The sequence below is a fragment of the Panthera tigris genome, chromosome D1, assembly GCF_018350195.1.
Source record: "Panthera tigris isolate Pti1 chromosome D1, P.tigris_Pti1_mat1.1, whole genome shotgun sequence".
In the NCBI taxonomy this organism is placed as follows: domain Eukaryota; kingdom Metazoa; phylum Chordata; class Mammalia; order Carnivora; family Felidae; genus Panthera; species Panthera tigris.
The window spans coordinates 71005285-71017617 of record NC_056669.1 but is presented as its reverse complement, the minus strand read 5'-3'; positions in this window follow the sequence as shown (position 1 = coordinate 71017617).

Here is a 12333-nt window from a genome sequence, read left to right as displayed (position 1 = left end):
CGTAACAGAGTTTCCAGGAGTAGGAGATCCTCCTCTTGATGCCCCTGGAATATCCCCTCAGCTGACCCTGTGCCTTGGTGGATGGTTCTCATATCCACTGATAACTCAAGCGGTGCTGGTGGGATTGGGACCCAGGTGCCCACAGCAGTGACCCACTCACTAATGCCGCTTTCCTTGGTCTCTCTCCTTTCTTTGTCACCCACTCCCTCACTGCTTCCTGGAATCACTTTCTAAATAGTGTACTTGTACCCAAATCTTTGTCTCAGCGCCTATATTGAGGGATACAACTCATCCTGGCGAGGAGCTAAACCACAGACTTTGTGGTTACTCAGATTTGGATAGAAACCCAGTTCGGTGACCTTGAAAAAGATAATAAACCTCTCTGAACCTACTTCAACGTGTAAAAAAAGTTGGCTAAGACCTGCTTCCAAATTTCATAATGTTGCGTGTGACACGGCTCTCTGTATTTGCATTCACTGAGTGCTTACTATGTGCTAAGACAAATAAATGCCACATATATAATCTCTAATCACTAACCTTCCCACCAAGCTCAAAGTACAATAGAGATTGTAGTGGGATGATGGTGCCTCCCTCCCCAAAAAAAGATATGCCTCTGGAACCTGTGATCTTATTTTGAAAAAGGGTCTTTCAGATGTAATTAAGTTAATGATCTTGAAATGAGAACATCCTGGATTACCCAGGTGGACCCTAAATTCAACGAAGAGTGTCCTTGTAAGAGACAGACTAGGAGAAGACACAGAGGAGAAGCATGAAGGCAGAGGAAGAGACTGGAGTGATGCATCCACAAGCCAAGGGATGCTTGGAGTCACCATAAGCTGGAAGAGATAAGGAAGGATTCTCCCCTCGAGCCTTTAGAGGGAGCTCAACCCTGTTGACACCTTCATTTTGGGTTTTTGGCTTCTAGAACTGTGAAGGAATACCTTTCCTCTGTTTTAAGCCACCATGTTTGTCCTGAGAAACTAATAGAATAGTATTTATTGTACTTGTTTCACAGATAAGAAAACAGAGGCTTACCAAAAAAGTGGCCTACCCACAGTCACCCAGCCAAATATGGCAGAGCTGGGATTTGAACCCCAGCCTATCTGACCGCACGGTGGCCCCTCTTACCACCATATCAAGGGAAATAAGTTGTGCGATGTGCCTAGGACCATGATTACAGATGCTCAGAGACTGTTACTTTCCTCACTCTCAACTTTTCCTTCCTGTTGTCCATGCTACCCACTGCCCATTGCTAGGCAGTCAAGAGTTAATCAGATAACCCAGTTCCTGCGAATCCATGAGCTCTCCTGGAGAGGGTTCCACCTGGGATACAATTACACACACATCCAGAAGGTCCTTAAGAATCAACTTGTCTGGTAAGCATTTCAGCTCCACGGCAGCCAGTGGAAAAGATAGATTGGGGCCTGTGCCTTGAGTTAATGTCAGTCTGAACTGAAGATGTGCCAGCATCATCAGAATAGATTCTTTAATTAACCTGCTAATCCTGTCAGGGATTGGGTTCGCTCTCTTCTTCCAGAAGTATGTTAGGTGTCTCTTCTTTCACCACTTTGTCATTTGCTCTATTTTAGATTCAAAGTGCCCTTTAAGCTGTGCTTTAGAAGGCTCTCTGTCCTCCACATCAACCTCTGTTGACAAAGTGGCCCCTCAAGCAGCATCTTTTTTTTTTTAATTTTTTTGAATGTTTATTTATTTTGAGAGAGAGAGAGAGAGAGAGAGAGAGAGGCAGAGCACAAGCAGGGGAGGGGCAGACAGAGAGGGAGACACAGAATCTGAAGCAGGCTCCAGGCTCTGAGCTGTCAGCACAGAGCCCGACGTGGGGCTCGAACTCACAGACTGTGAGATCATGACCCGAGCCGAAGTGGGACGCTCAACCGACTGAGCCACCCAGGCGCCCCTCAAGCAGAATCTTATTGCTTTCCCACCACACCTCTCTCCACAGGGTCTTCAAGAAGCAAGACGTCAGTAACTGTCAGGCAAGAAATACATTTTGAGCAACTATTCTGTGCTTGGCCCTGATCTATGTGTGGCAGAAGACCAGGGAGTGACACCCATCCTGCCTTCAGGCACTTGCCTTCAGAGAGGGAGAAAATAAAGCAGGTGACTGTGGTGTTTCCCAGTCTTTTTATTTGATAGCAGGCATAGAAAGTGGTAATAAGTTGAAGGGAAAACTAAGATAGATTCACAAAGCTGCTAGTGGTCAGAGGTGATCAGCCCACAAGTCACCCCACAAGATGAGGGGACCAGTATTCCCCACTTTCCCTGTACCTTGTGGGAAGGTATGCTGGTAGAAAATTATAGCTTTCATCTTTGCTCATTGCAGGATGACAACATCCCACCAGTTGAATGTGGATTCTGCAGTTAACCTTCAACGTTGTCAGTTCTTCCTCAATTCGTCAGAGATGTGATATTAACAAGGAACATTTCGTTAGCTACAACTTTTTCTGTGCCGCTCCCCCCAGGTTTTTCTCTTTATAATTTCAGATCCAGCTACCTCTAAACTTCTAGACTGGGCTCATGGGAAACAGAACAAATGGGCAAGGAACAAGTTATCAACAGGAAAATTCAGAAACAATTGATAAATGTTTAGTTCAACAGCTTCTGTTGGTTCTTGTTTTACTTGAAGACATGGCGGGGGGGGGGTGTTTTTACAGTTTGTTTTCCGGTATTTGCATTTAGAAAGATGATCTTTCAAAAATCTGTAGAAAGGGCCCCAAATCCAGGCATTCTTCAACCTGAGCAGTTTTTGAAATTCACCGAAACAAAGTAAGAATAAATCTGTCCCCCATAAAAGTACAAATAAGATGCTCCAGAGATGATAAAATTCCTCTGTGCGACAAAGAAATGATGTTTCCTCTTAAAAGTTATCCTTAGTTGTACTCCATATCACCCTGTTGCTTTTATCTACATAGTAGAGTGTGTTGGGGGAGAGGAAGCCCGTGAGACAAACCAGAATCACGTGTGATGTATTGAGAAGAACATGCCAGGACCTCAGTGGTTTCCTGCCAGAGACGTACACTTGAATCTAATCATGAGAAAACATCAGGCAAACTCAAAGTAAGGGACAGTCTACAAAACAGAAGGCTTACACTCTTAAGAATATGTCAATATCTTCAGACTAGGAAATCTTTCCAGATAAAAGGACACTAAAGATCATGAAAATTAAATGCAACCTGTAGTCCTGAATTGGATCCTGATCCAAGGGGGAAGAAAAGTGCTACAAAAGACATTGTCCATAATTGGCAAATTTTAATAATTTCTACAGATTAATATCAATATCAAATTTCTTGATTTTGATAATTGTACTGCAATTACATAAGGAAAAACCCTCGTTCTTAGAAAAAGCACACTGAAATACTTTAGACAGATGGATAGATAATGGATTATGGGAAAACGTGGCAATCGTTAACAATTAGCAACCCGGGTGTTTGGTATATGGGAGTTCTTTCAAAATTATTGAAACGTTCCTGTAATTTATAAGGACACCAGCTACGTTGGGTTTGAGCCCACCCTAATGACACCATTTTAACTCGATTACCTCTATAAAGACTATCTCCAAATAAGGTCACATTCTGAGGTATTATGAATTAGGATCTTAAAATAAGAAGCAGGGGGCACACAATTCAACCCATAACACCCACCTGTGAATTTGGAGTCCTGGACTCCATTATTTGTATGAGTCCTTATGACATTAACGTTTTACATTTCTAGAAGTCCATGACTCCCAATGTCCAATCAGTGCTTATTGGCTGGCCAGGACTCAACTCCAACCCATTACAAAGATACAGAATTTCACATTCCCAAACCTACAATGAGAAAATAAATCAAACTTGGGAGAACACACATTAGCAGTCCACTCTCTGCCATCTTCTGAGTTTTCAAAGTAGTATGAAGGTAATGTTGAACAAGACCTTGGGGCCTGATAGCTACCACAGTCTTCCTAGTATATTTCCTGTGGCTGATGGTTGAAAGACTGGTAAATCCTTCCAATCATTTTTTGCACAAAAAATTACCAAGTGCCTACTATAAGTCAGACACTATATGAGTGCTGCAGCGAAGGTGAACAACATTCCATGCATGTTAGCATGGGTGCTGCATGCTAGCAAGTGTGAAAGACGGTCATGCTTGTGGCCAACTAAATCCTTCTGTTGGGATGCAATGGAGAGGAAGAGAGAGGAGGATACTGAGAGATGATCACTTCAACACGAGGCTATTCCACTCACAAGGTGTGCCCTGAAGGGAGCTTGAAATGGGAAATTGCTGGGAACCTACTACTCCCTCAATGAGCTCAGTTCCCATGGCTTCTAATAATGGAGTTTCTCAACTTTCTTGAGCGGCATTGTGTATAACTTTCAAGGATAATTTTGACTGAAATTGTTGCCTTACACTTTGGAACTATACATGCACACTCCCTAAGGTACAATCACTGAATGTGCTCAGTTTACAGAGCTGTGATCAATCACCAAGTTTGGTGGTTAAGAGTGACAGAGAGAGAAAGTGGACAATTTACAAGAAAGACGTAGCAAACTAATAAACTCTCCTTTCTGTTCCTCAATCCCACAGACTATTCCTGTTTGTTTGTTTGTTTGTTTGTTTGTAAGGAAGCAAAGACCCCATGCTTAGAGTAGAAGCTCCAGATTCGGTGCTGAAGGACGTGACATCCCCAACAACAAATTACAAGGTGCATGAAATGTAAGCCTAACTGTAAAGTCATAAAGTTTGGACTAAAATAAAGTCCAGACTTATATCTCAAAGGCATAAGGGTTGTGTCCAAATTCTTGAATCCACCGTAGGCCCTTGATTAAAATCTGTTGGTTAAAAAAATTACCTTTCATTATGATGCATTTCCTCATTTTTCTTCCATATTGAGAGTGACAATTTCCATTTGTGATGATCAGCCACAACATGGATGCAAATGTGCTAAGGAAAATTAGGTGTATGAGAGCGACTGTCTTATAAAAGACCATTTTACATCCTAACCCAGCAAGCGGAGAATTACTCCTGCTCTCTGTACTATATGCAAATGCTCAGATTATAGCTAATTATATTGTTGCAAAGCAGAGCCAAGAAACTGCTACAATACTTCTAGTCTCCTTGGGGAACACGCCATGAAAAGAACTTTTTTTTCCTCCTTTGTAAATTACACTATGATATAATTGGGTCTCACTGTTCATGTAACACCCCGCTCAGGGATAGCGCAAGAAAAACGAACAATGTCTTACTAAGTCCCTGTTAAGATCATTAAATGTAGATCATAACACACTAGCAGGCGCCCCAATCTTAATGTGTCACAGTAACAAAACCGGGAAAAGAAGAAGTGACAAGTTGCGTCATATTATTTTTCTCTTACAATGGAGTTTAAGGTAATAAAGTGTTAATGAATTCGGCCCGGCGTAGTTGGCATTGTGAGAGAACTTCTTTTTATTTTTTACTACATTGTAGGAAAAATTGTCATATTCTGTTAGGCAGCTGTTTAGAGAAAAGCTTTGACAGTGTATAATTGACTCTATTTTTACTGCATTTTCATACGGCATTGTTAGAATTATATACTGTACTGGGTTCTGCTTTTCAGTTTTACACACTGAGAAATTTTCCCCTTAGACAATTTTTCGCTGGGGATGAAAGAGAGCCCAGCTAGCTAGTTAGAAGTGGCACATCCCGATTTTCTCCCATTGGACACCTTTTTAGGGAGTTACTGAATTATTGTCGGAATGCTTTCCAAGAGAAGGGACCGCTAAGATCGTCTCCTTCAGCCTACAGCTGGAGGAATATAGAAGTACGTTTCTAAAATCACACACACACACACACACACACACACACACATACACACTGCACCAAAGTGGTAACCATAGTTCCTGGACATTTTCTCTAGGAAATAAGAATCTGAGAAGTGTGGGTGATTTTTTCCTGTATGTACGTATGTATTTTTGTCAAGAGCCTCTTTCTCTTGGGGAAGGGCATTCACTAAGGCAGCCCTCATTCCTACCACGGTGTGTTTTCTCTATGCCAGGCTGATTAGGTGCTGCAGACACACTTGATGACTACTTCATTCCCATGTTAAAGTTTAAATGACTACTTCATTGTGTATTTTAAAGTTTAGTTTTATTTCTGATTCGATTCAAGTCAGCGTGCCATGGATTCTAAGATATGTCTCTCCTTTCCCCCTACCTCCGACTATAGCAATGTAACATTTCCTCTCCAACTATAACAATGTACCATTTCCTCCCAGGTGAGAGGAACAGTGATAGAAGAAATAGTGGACAGCCAGGACAACAGGAGCAGGGGCGCACACATCAGGAAGGACAGTGACTACAGACTTCTTGTGCTGCTGTCCTAGCATGTCCTGGCTGGACATCAGGCCAAGTTAAGACTGTGACCTTTTGGAGTCAGAAAGCCCCGCGTTTTAATCTTGGTCCCATCGTATACCAACTGTGTGACCTCAGGCCAACTCATCTCTTAAAGCCCTTTCAAAGGGTACCGACCACTGAAACACTCACTGGGGTATTATAAAGATTAAATGAGATAATGCATTTATAAAGCACTTAGCAACACACCCAACACATGGTGAATATTCAATAAGTGATTGCTATGGCTGTTATGATCCATGACAGACAAGGACCCAGTGCATTAATTTTTTTTATATATAAAATGGGGATATTAATACTCTGGTCTTGACAAACTGTAAATTGATTCTCTGACTCTCCCAGCCCCACCCCCATTTGGGCACCTTACCCCTTGTCTATTCATATTTTTCTGTGCACTTGTGGTTACTGCCAAATGAGTAGAGCAAAATGGGAACTCAATTGAATTGAAAATACATATGTCATATCGGACAAAGGGCTAGTATCCAAAATCTATAAAGAGCTCACCAAACTCCACACCCAAAAAACAAATAACCCAGTGAAGAAATGGGCAGAAAACATGAATGGACACTTCTCTAAAGAGGACATCCGGATGGCCAACAGGCACATGAAAAGATGCTCAACGTCGCTCCTCATCAGAGAAATACAAATCAAAACCACACTCAGATATCACCTCACGCCAGTCAGAGTGGCCAAAATGAACAAATCAGGAGACTATAGATGCTGGAGAGGATGTGGAGAAACGGGAACCCTCTTGCACTGTTGGTGGGAATGCAAATTGGTGCAGCCGCTCTGGAAAGCAGTGTGGAGGTTCCTCAGAAAATTAAAAATAGACCTACCCTATGACCCAGCAATAGCACTGCTAGGAATTTACCCAAGGGATACAGGAGTACTGATGCATAGGGGCACTTGTACCCCAATGTTTATAGCAGCACTCTCAACAATAGCCAAATTATGGAAAGAGCCTAAATGTCTATCAACTGATGAATGGATAAAGAAATTGTGGTTTATATACACAAGGGAGCACTACATGGCAATGAGAAAGAACGAAATATGGCCCTTTGTAGCAACGTGGATGGAACTGGAGAGTGTGATGCTAAGTGAAATAAGCCATACAGAGAAAGACAGATACCATATGTTTTCACTCTTATGTGGATCCTGAGAAACTTAACAGAAACCCATGGAGGAGGGGAAGGAAAAAAAAAAAAAGAGGTTAGAGTGGGAGAGAGCCAAAGCATAAGAGACTCTTAAAAACTGAGAACAAACTGAGGGTTGATGGGGGGTGGGAGGAAGGAGAGGGTGAGTGATGGGTATTGAGGAGGGTACCTTTTGGGATGAGCACTGGGTGTTGTATGGAAACCAATTTGACAATAAATTTCATATATTGAAAAAAAATAAAAATAAAAAAAAGAAAATACATATGTCAGTGTCGCGACGTGAGAAAGGTGCCATCGTTGGACCATCACTTCCCATCACACACACACACACACACACACACAGCCCCCACAAGTGCCTGAATCGTTCTGTGGGTCTTCAATGAAAAAACACCACTATTTCTCAGTGTAGGAGTGATCATGTGTGGAAATAAAATGATTGCCTTTCTTTTTTTAAGTTTATTTATTTGTTTTGAGGGACAGAGAGAATGCAAGCCAGGGAGGGGTGGAGAGAGAGAGGGAGACAATGAGAGAATCCCAAGCAGGCTCCGCAGTGTCAGCAGTGTGGAGATACACATGGGGCTTGAACTCATGAATGTGAGAACATGACCTGAGCTGAAATCAAGAGTCGGATGCTTAACTGACTGAGCTACCCAGGCATCCCACATGATTGTCTTTCTAACAGCGATAATAATAGCTACAACTTACATAGCACTGTTACATGCTTTTTAGACGAATTAATGGATTTACCACTCATGGCAACCCTACAAGATAGGCAGTATCATGATACCTACTTTACCGATGAAGAAATTGAGGCACAGAGAGGTTAACCTGCTTGCCCATAAACACACAGAAAGTAAGGGACTGAGCTGGGATTCACCCCCAAAAAAATTGGCTTCAGGGACCATACTTACACCGTTCTGTTATGATCTAACATCTACCACTTATCTAGCATTTCCTCTGCCAGGAACTCTATGTTTACTCAATATCATAGATGAGTTAGAAATAGAACCCAGATTCCAATGTAGGCCCATCTGACCCCCAAACTCATGGAACATACAAGCTCCCAAGAGAATCGTGACTTTTCAGGAAACTCCAGGCAACCCGACTCAAGTGCCACTTCCCGCAGACACGTTTCCATCCACACCTGCCTATACTTGCCTCACCTTTTTGGGAACCCACGCAACACATAGCACCTGCGTATTCAGCGTTTGAGTTCCATAATTGTGCCGCATGAGTTACTTGAAGCTCCCTGAAGAAAAACGCATGTCACTTGAGAGCTAGTTTCCTATCTTTCCCTTCTTACAGTCCCAGAGCATCTGGCACGGAGCTAGGCATATAATGGACACTCTCTCATACTGGTGAAGACTTTACATGAAATCTAAAGAATGGAGACACCACAAAAAAAAATTGGGGCAATTCTTGTGCCTAAAATTCTCACCCTCTGTCCATGCTCCAACCATCCTTTTAATAAGATGGAACCTCATCACTTCGTATCAACAGCAAACTCACAGAGCAGCAGACGATGTCCTCCTCAAAATAACTTCTAATGAGGAAGCAAGAGCAGAGCCAGAAGGCATCTCTGATGCAAGTTTCATGGTAATTTTATTAATAGACCCATCAAACCAGTATGTTATTACCTGACTTTAACTTCTGGGTTTGATTACAGTCAGGTCCAATTCTCTTTCAACAGACATGGCTGCTGCTTTTACCTTGGTACCGGTGCTCATGGACCAGTGGTCTCCCTGCCTTCGTCCATGACCTCTCCCTTCCATCCCGTCTATGGCAAAAACAAAAAGCTGTGTGATCACCAAATTCATTTCCTTTTCCTCTGGGCAACATAGACGGATAACATTCCCAGGCTTTGTGGTTAGCTGGGACCATATGAGTGGGTTGTGACCAATGAAACGTACACCAACATCACACGTGGCAATTCCTATGGCCCATAAAAATCCCCCACTTGGGATCTTTCACTATCCTCCCATGGGAGGTTCACGGTGCCCATATTCTGACGTTGACAAATGGGATCACAAAATGGAAGACCCCAGGTTCCTGAGTCACCATTTGGCCAAGAGCTGCCTACCCTCATTGAACCGTGAAGAAAGAAAAAATAGAATTTTGATTGCATTATGTCACTGATGTTTTTTGGAGTTGTGTGTTAGTAGTCTCTTACACTCATACTCTCTCCATGATGGCAGATGAGTCAACCTCTCAAGGAACTCCAGTAGTATCTCTTCCAGAAGTTACTAGGAGTTTTCAATCCCACATAGGAGAGTCTTTTAGCCAGAGACCACATCTTGTTCAGCTCTGAATCCCCAGTGCTGATCACAGGGCCTGATCCAGAATAAACCTCTTTATCCAGTAAATATTTGAGAGTGCCTGCTGCATACCTGACGTTCTTACAGGCACAGGGGAGACCAGGTGAACCAGACAAATGTCCTAGTTTCCCAGAGCTTGTATTTGAGTAGGAGACACAGACCGTAGCATACAAACAAAAAAATATCTTAATAAAATTTCAGATACTTATAAGTATTTTGAAGGAAATGAAATGAGGCAAGGTATAGAGACTGGGTTGGAATGGAGGAGTTTGGTCCATAAGATGGTCTGAGAGAGGCTTCTCCAAGGACATGACATTAAAGACTTAAATTCATACATCTATACACTCATTTAACAAATGGTTCTTGAGCATTTAAAATGTGTTACTCTCTATGCTAGGAACTAAAAATTGGTGGATGTTTGCTGAGTGTACTGCTGAATAAATTTAGCATGAAATCCAGTTCTTTAACTTGGCATTCATGACCTGGCTTCAAGTCACCTTCAACAAAGAAAGAAGATGAAGGCAATGAGAGGGGAGAAAACACCAAGGACGAAAGGTCAGAGTCAGAGACAGAAAAGGGAAACAAAGAGAGAGGGGACACAGATGGAGTGGTTTGACCATGTGTCATTCCATTCTCTATGATCTTCTGCCCCTACAGCCCCAGATGACAGGATGCCTCCTGCGAGAGCTGGAGGTCTCCAACTAGGATTGTGAGGCAGCTCTTGTCTCATCCGACTCAGTGAAGGCACCTGGGATCCCATTCCAAATGACCCCTTTCATGCTAGACCAGCACGCTCAGCAAAGGGTTCCCTAGACCCACCCATCCCTTGGGTCCAGATGTGCCCTCTTTACCTGACCACCTTCAGAGATCTCACTCCCTACACCCCTCATGTGTCTTCCAAGAACTGGCTCCTTCTGGATCCATCTTGAAACGTTCCCAGAAGGCTTTTGCCCATAGCTACTAAACAGGAGAGGAAGCTCCCAGCAACCTTTGTTGAGGAAGTGAAATTCAGCCTTACCTTAGAGAAATTCTCAAACCTCCAGACAATGCTCAGGCTAAAGAGAAAGGAGTAGTGTCTGATACCGAAGATGTTCATACCAAAGCTTCCTCTATGCCCTGTAGGGTCCCACTGGAAGCTATGGGCTATGACTCTTAGAGATATGACTTCTAAATTTCTGGATGACACACAACCCATTCCAAAAACAATAGAAATATCCTGAAAATGCTACTGTGTGAGAGTCCAAACCACATGCCCCAGCCTTTACTCTTAGAGTGAAATATTCCTCTCAGACCATGGATTACTACTGAGCTCTCCTGTTATCCTTTCCTGCCTGAGACCTTGTGTTCCCACCACAGTAAACTTCCCAGAAGCTCCCTTTCCCCTCTCTCCTGGCTTCTGTTTTTGTTTTCTTGCACTCACTCCATTTCCAAATATTTGAATAAACTGTCTCTCTTTTTGGAGAGTCTGCCTCAGATGCATTCTTTATCCAGTTGATTTTTCATCCTTATGGACACAACTCAGTATCTCTTCTTTTGAGAAAGTTTCTATAATCCCTCTAGGTCAAGGTTTCTCAATAGCAGCATTTGTAACATTTTGAGCCCCATTATTCTTTGGGGTTTTTTTGGGGGGGGCTATCTTTTACATCATAGAACATTTAGTGGCATTTCCAGCCTCTCTCTTCTAGATGCCAATGGCAAACCATCACCTATGTGACAACCAAGTCTGTCTCCAGACATTGTCAAATGTCCGCTGGGGGGTAAAATTGCCCCAGTTGAGAATCACTGTTCTTTTTGGAAAAGGATTGTCCTTCCCTATATCCCCATAACATAGGAAGCTGCCGTGACATCCCTTCCCCGTGTTAGCATTCATTATACTGGTTTGTCAGCAAATTGCCCCCCACCTGAGAGCCTAAAGGGAAGGATCTATACCAACATGTCACATATGCCTGGCACCCAGCAGTCTCTCAATGAATGTTTAGGAATTAATGAATGCATGAACCAGAGCGAGATCTGCAGGAACAGACTTGATGAAACTCACCTCCCCATACTTCCCAGTCTGAGCTGACAAGAACTAGCCATTCTTCCTGATCCAGGTTCTCTCCCTGCTGGTCTCTCTGAGAAATTGGACTTCTATGACTATAGGCTACCTCTGGTCCAGTTTGGACCATTGTCTTCTACTAGCTTTCCAGTCACTAAGAAAGTCAAGGTTTTTAGTTTCTTTCTAGGACTTGGTGTCAAAGTTTAATTTGAGCTTAAAATTTTAGTCAGCCCCCTCTCCAACCCTACAATAACATAGTGTTGCTCCTGAAACCGCAGTTCCTTGAAAGAAGTTGCCCTGTTTTATTTATTTTTATATCTCTGCCCACACCCAGTTGCCAACCATTGTCTCCTGTGCATGCAGAAGCATGTGAGAGGTCAGCAGGGCAATATCTGCTGAGTGCATGGCAAGTATGTGCCACTCTAAATTCTGGAAGGGCAAGA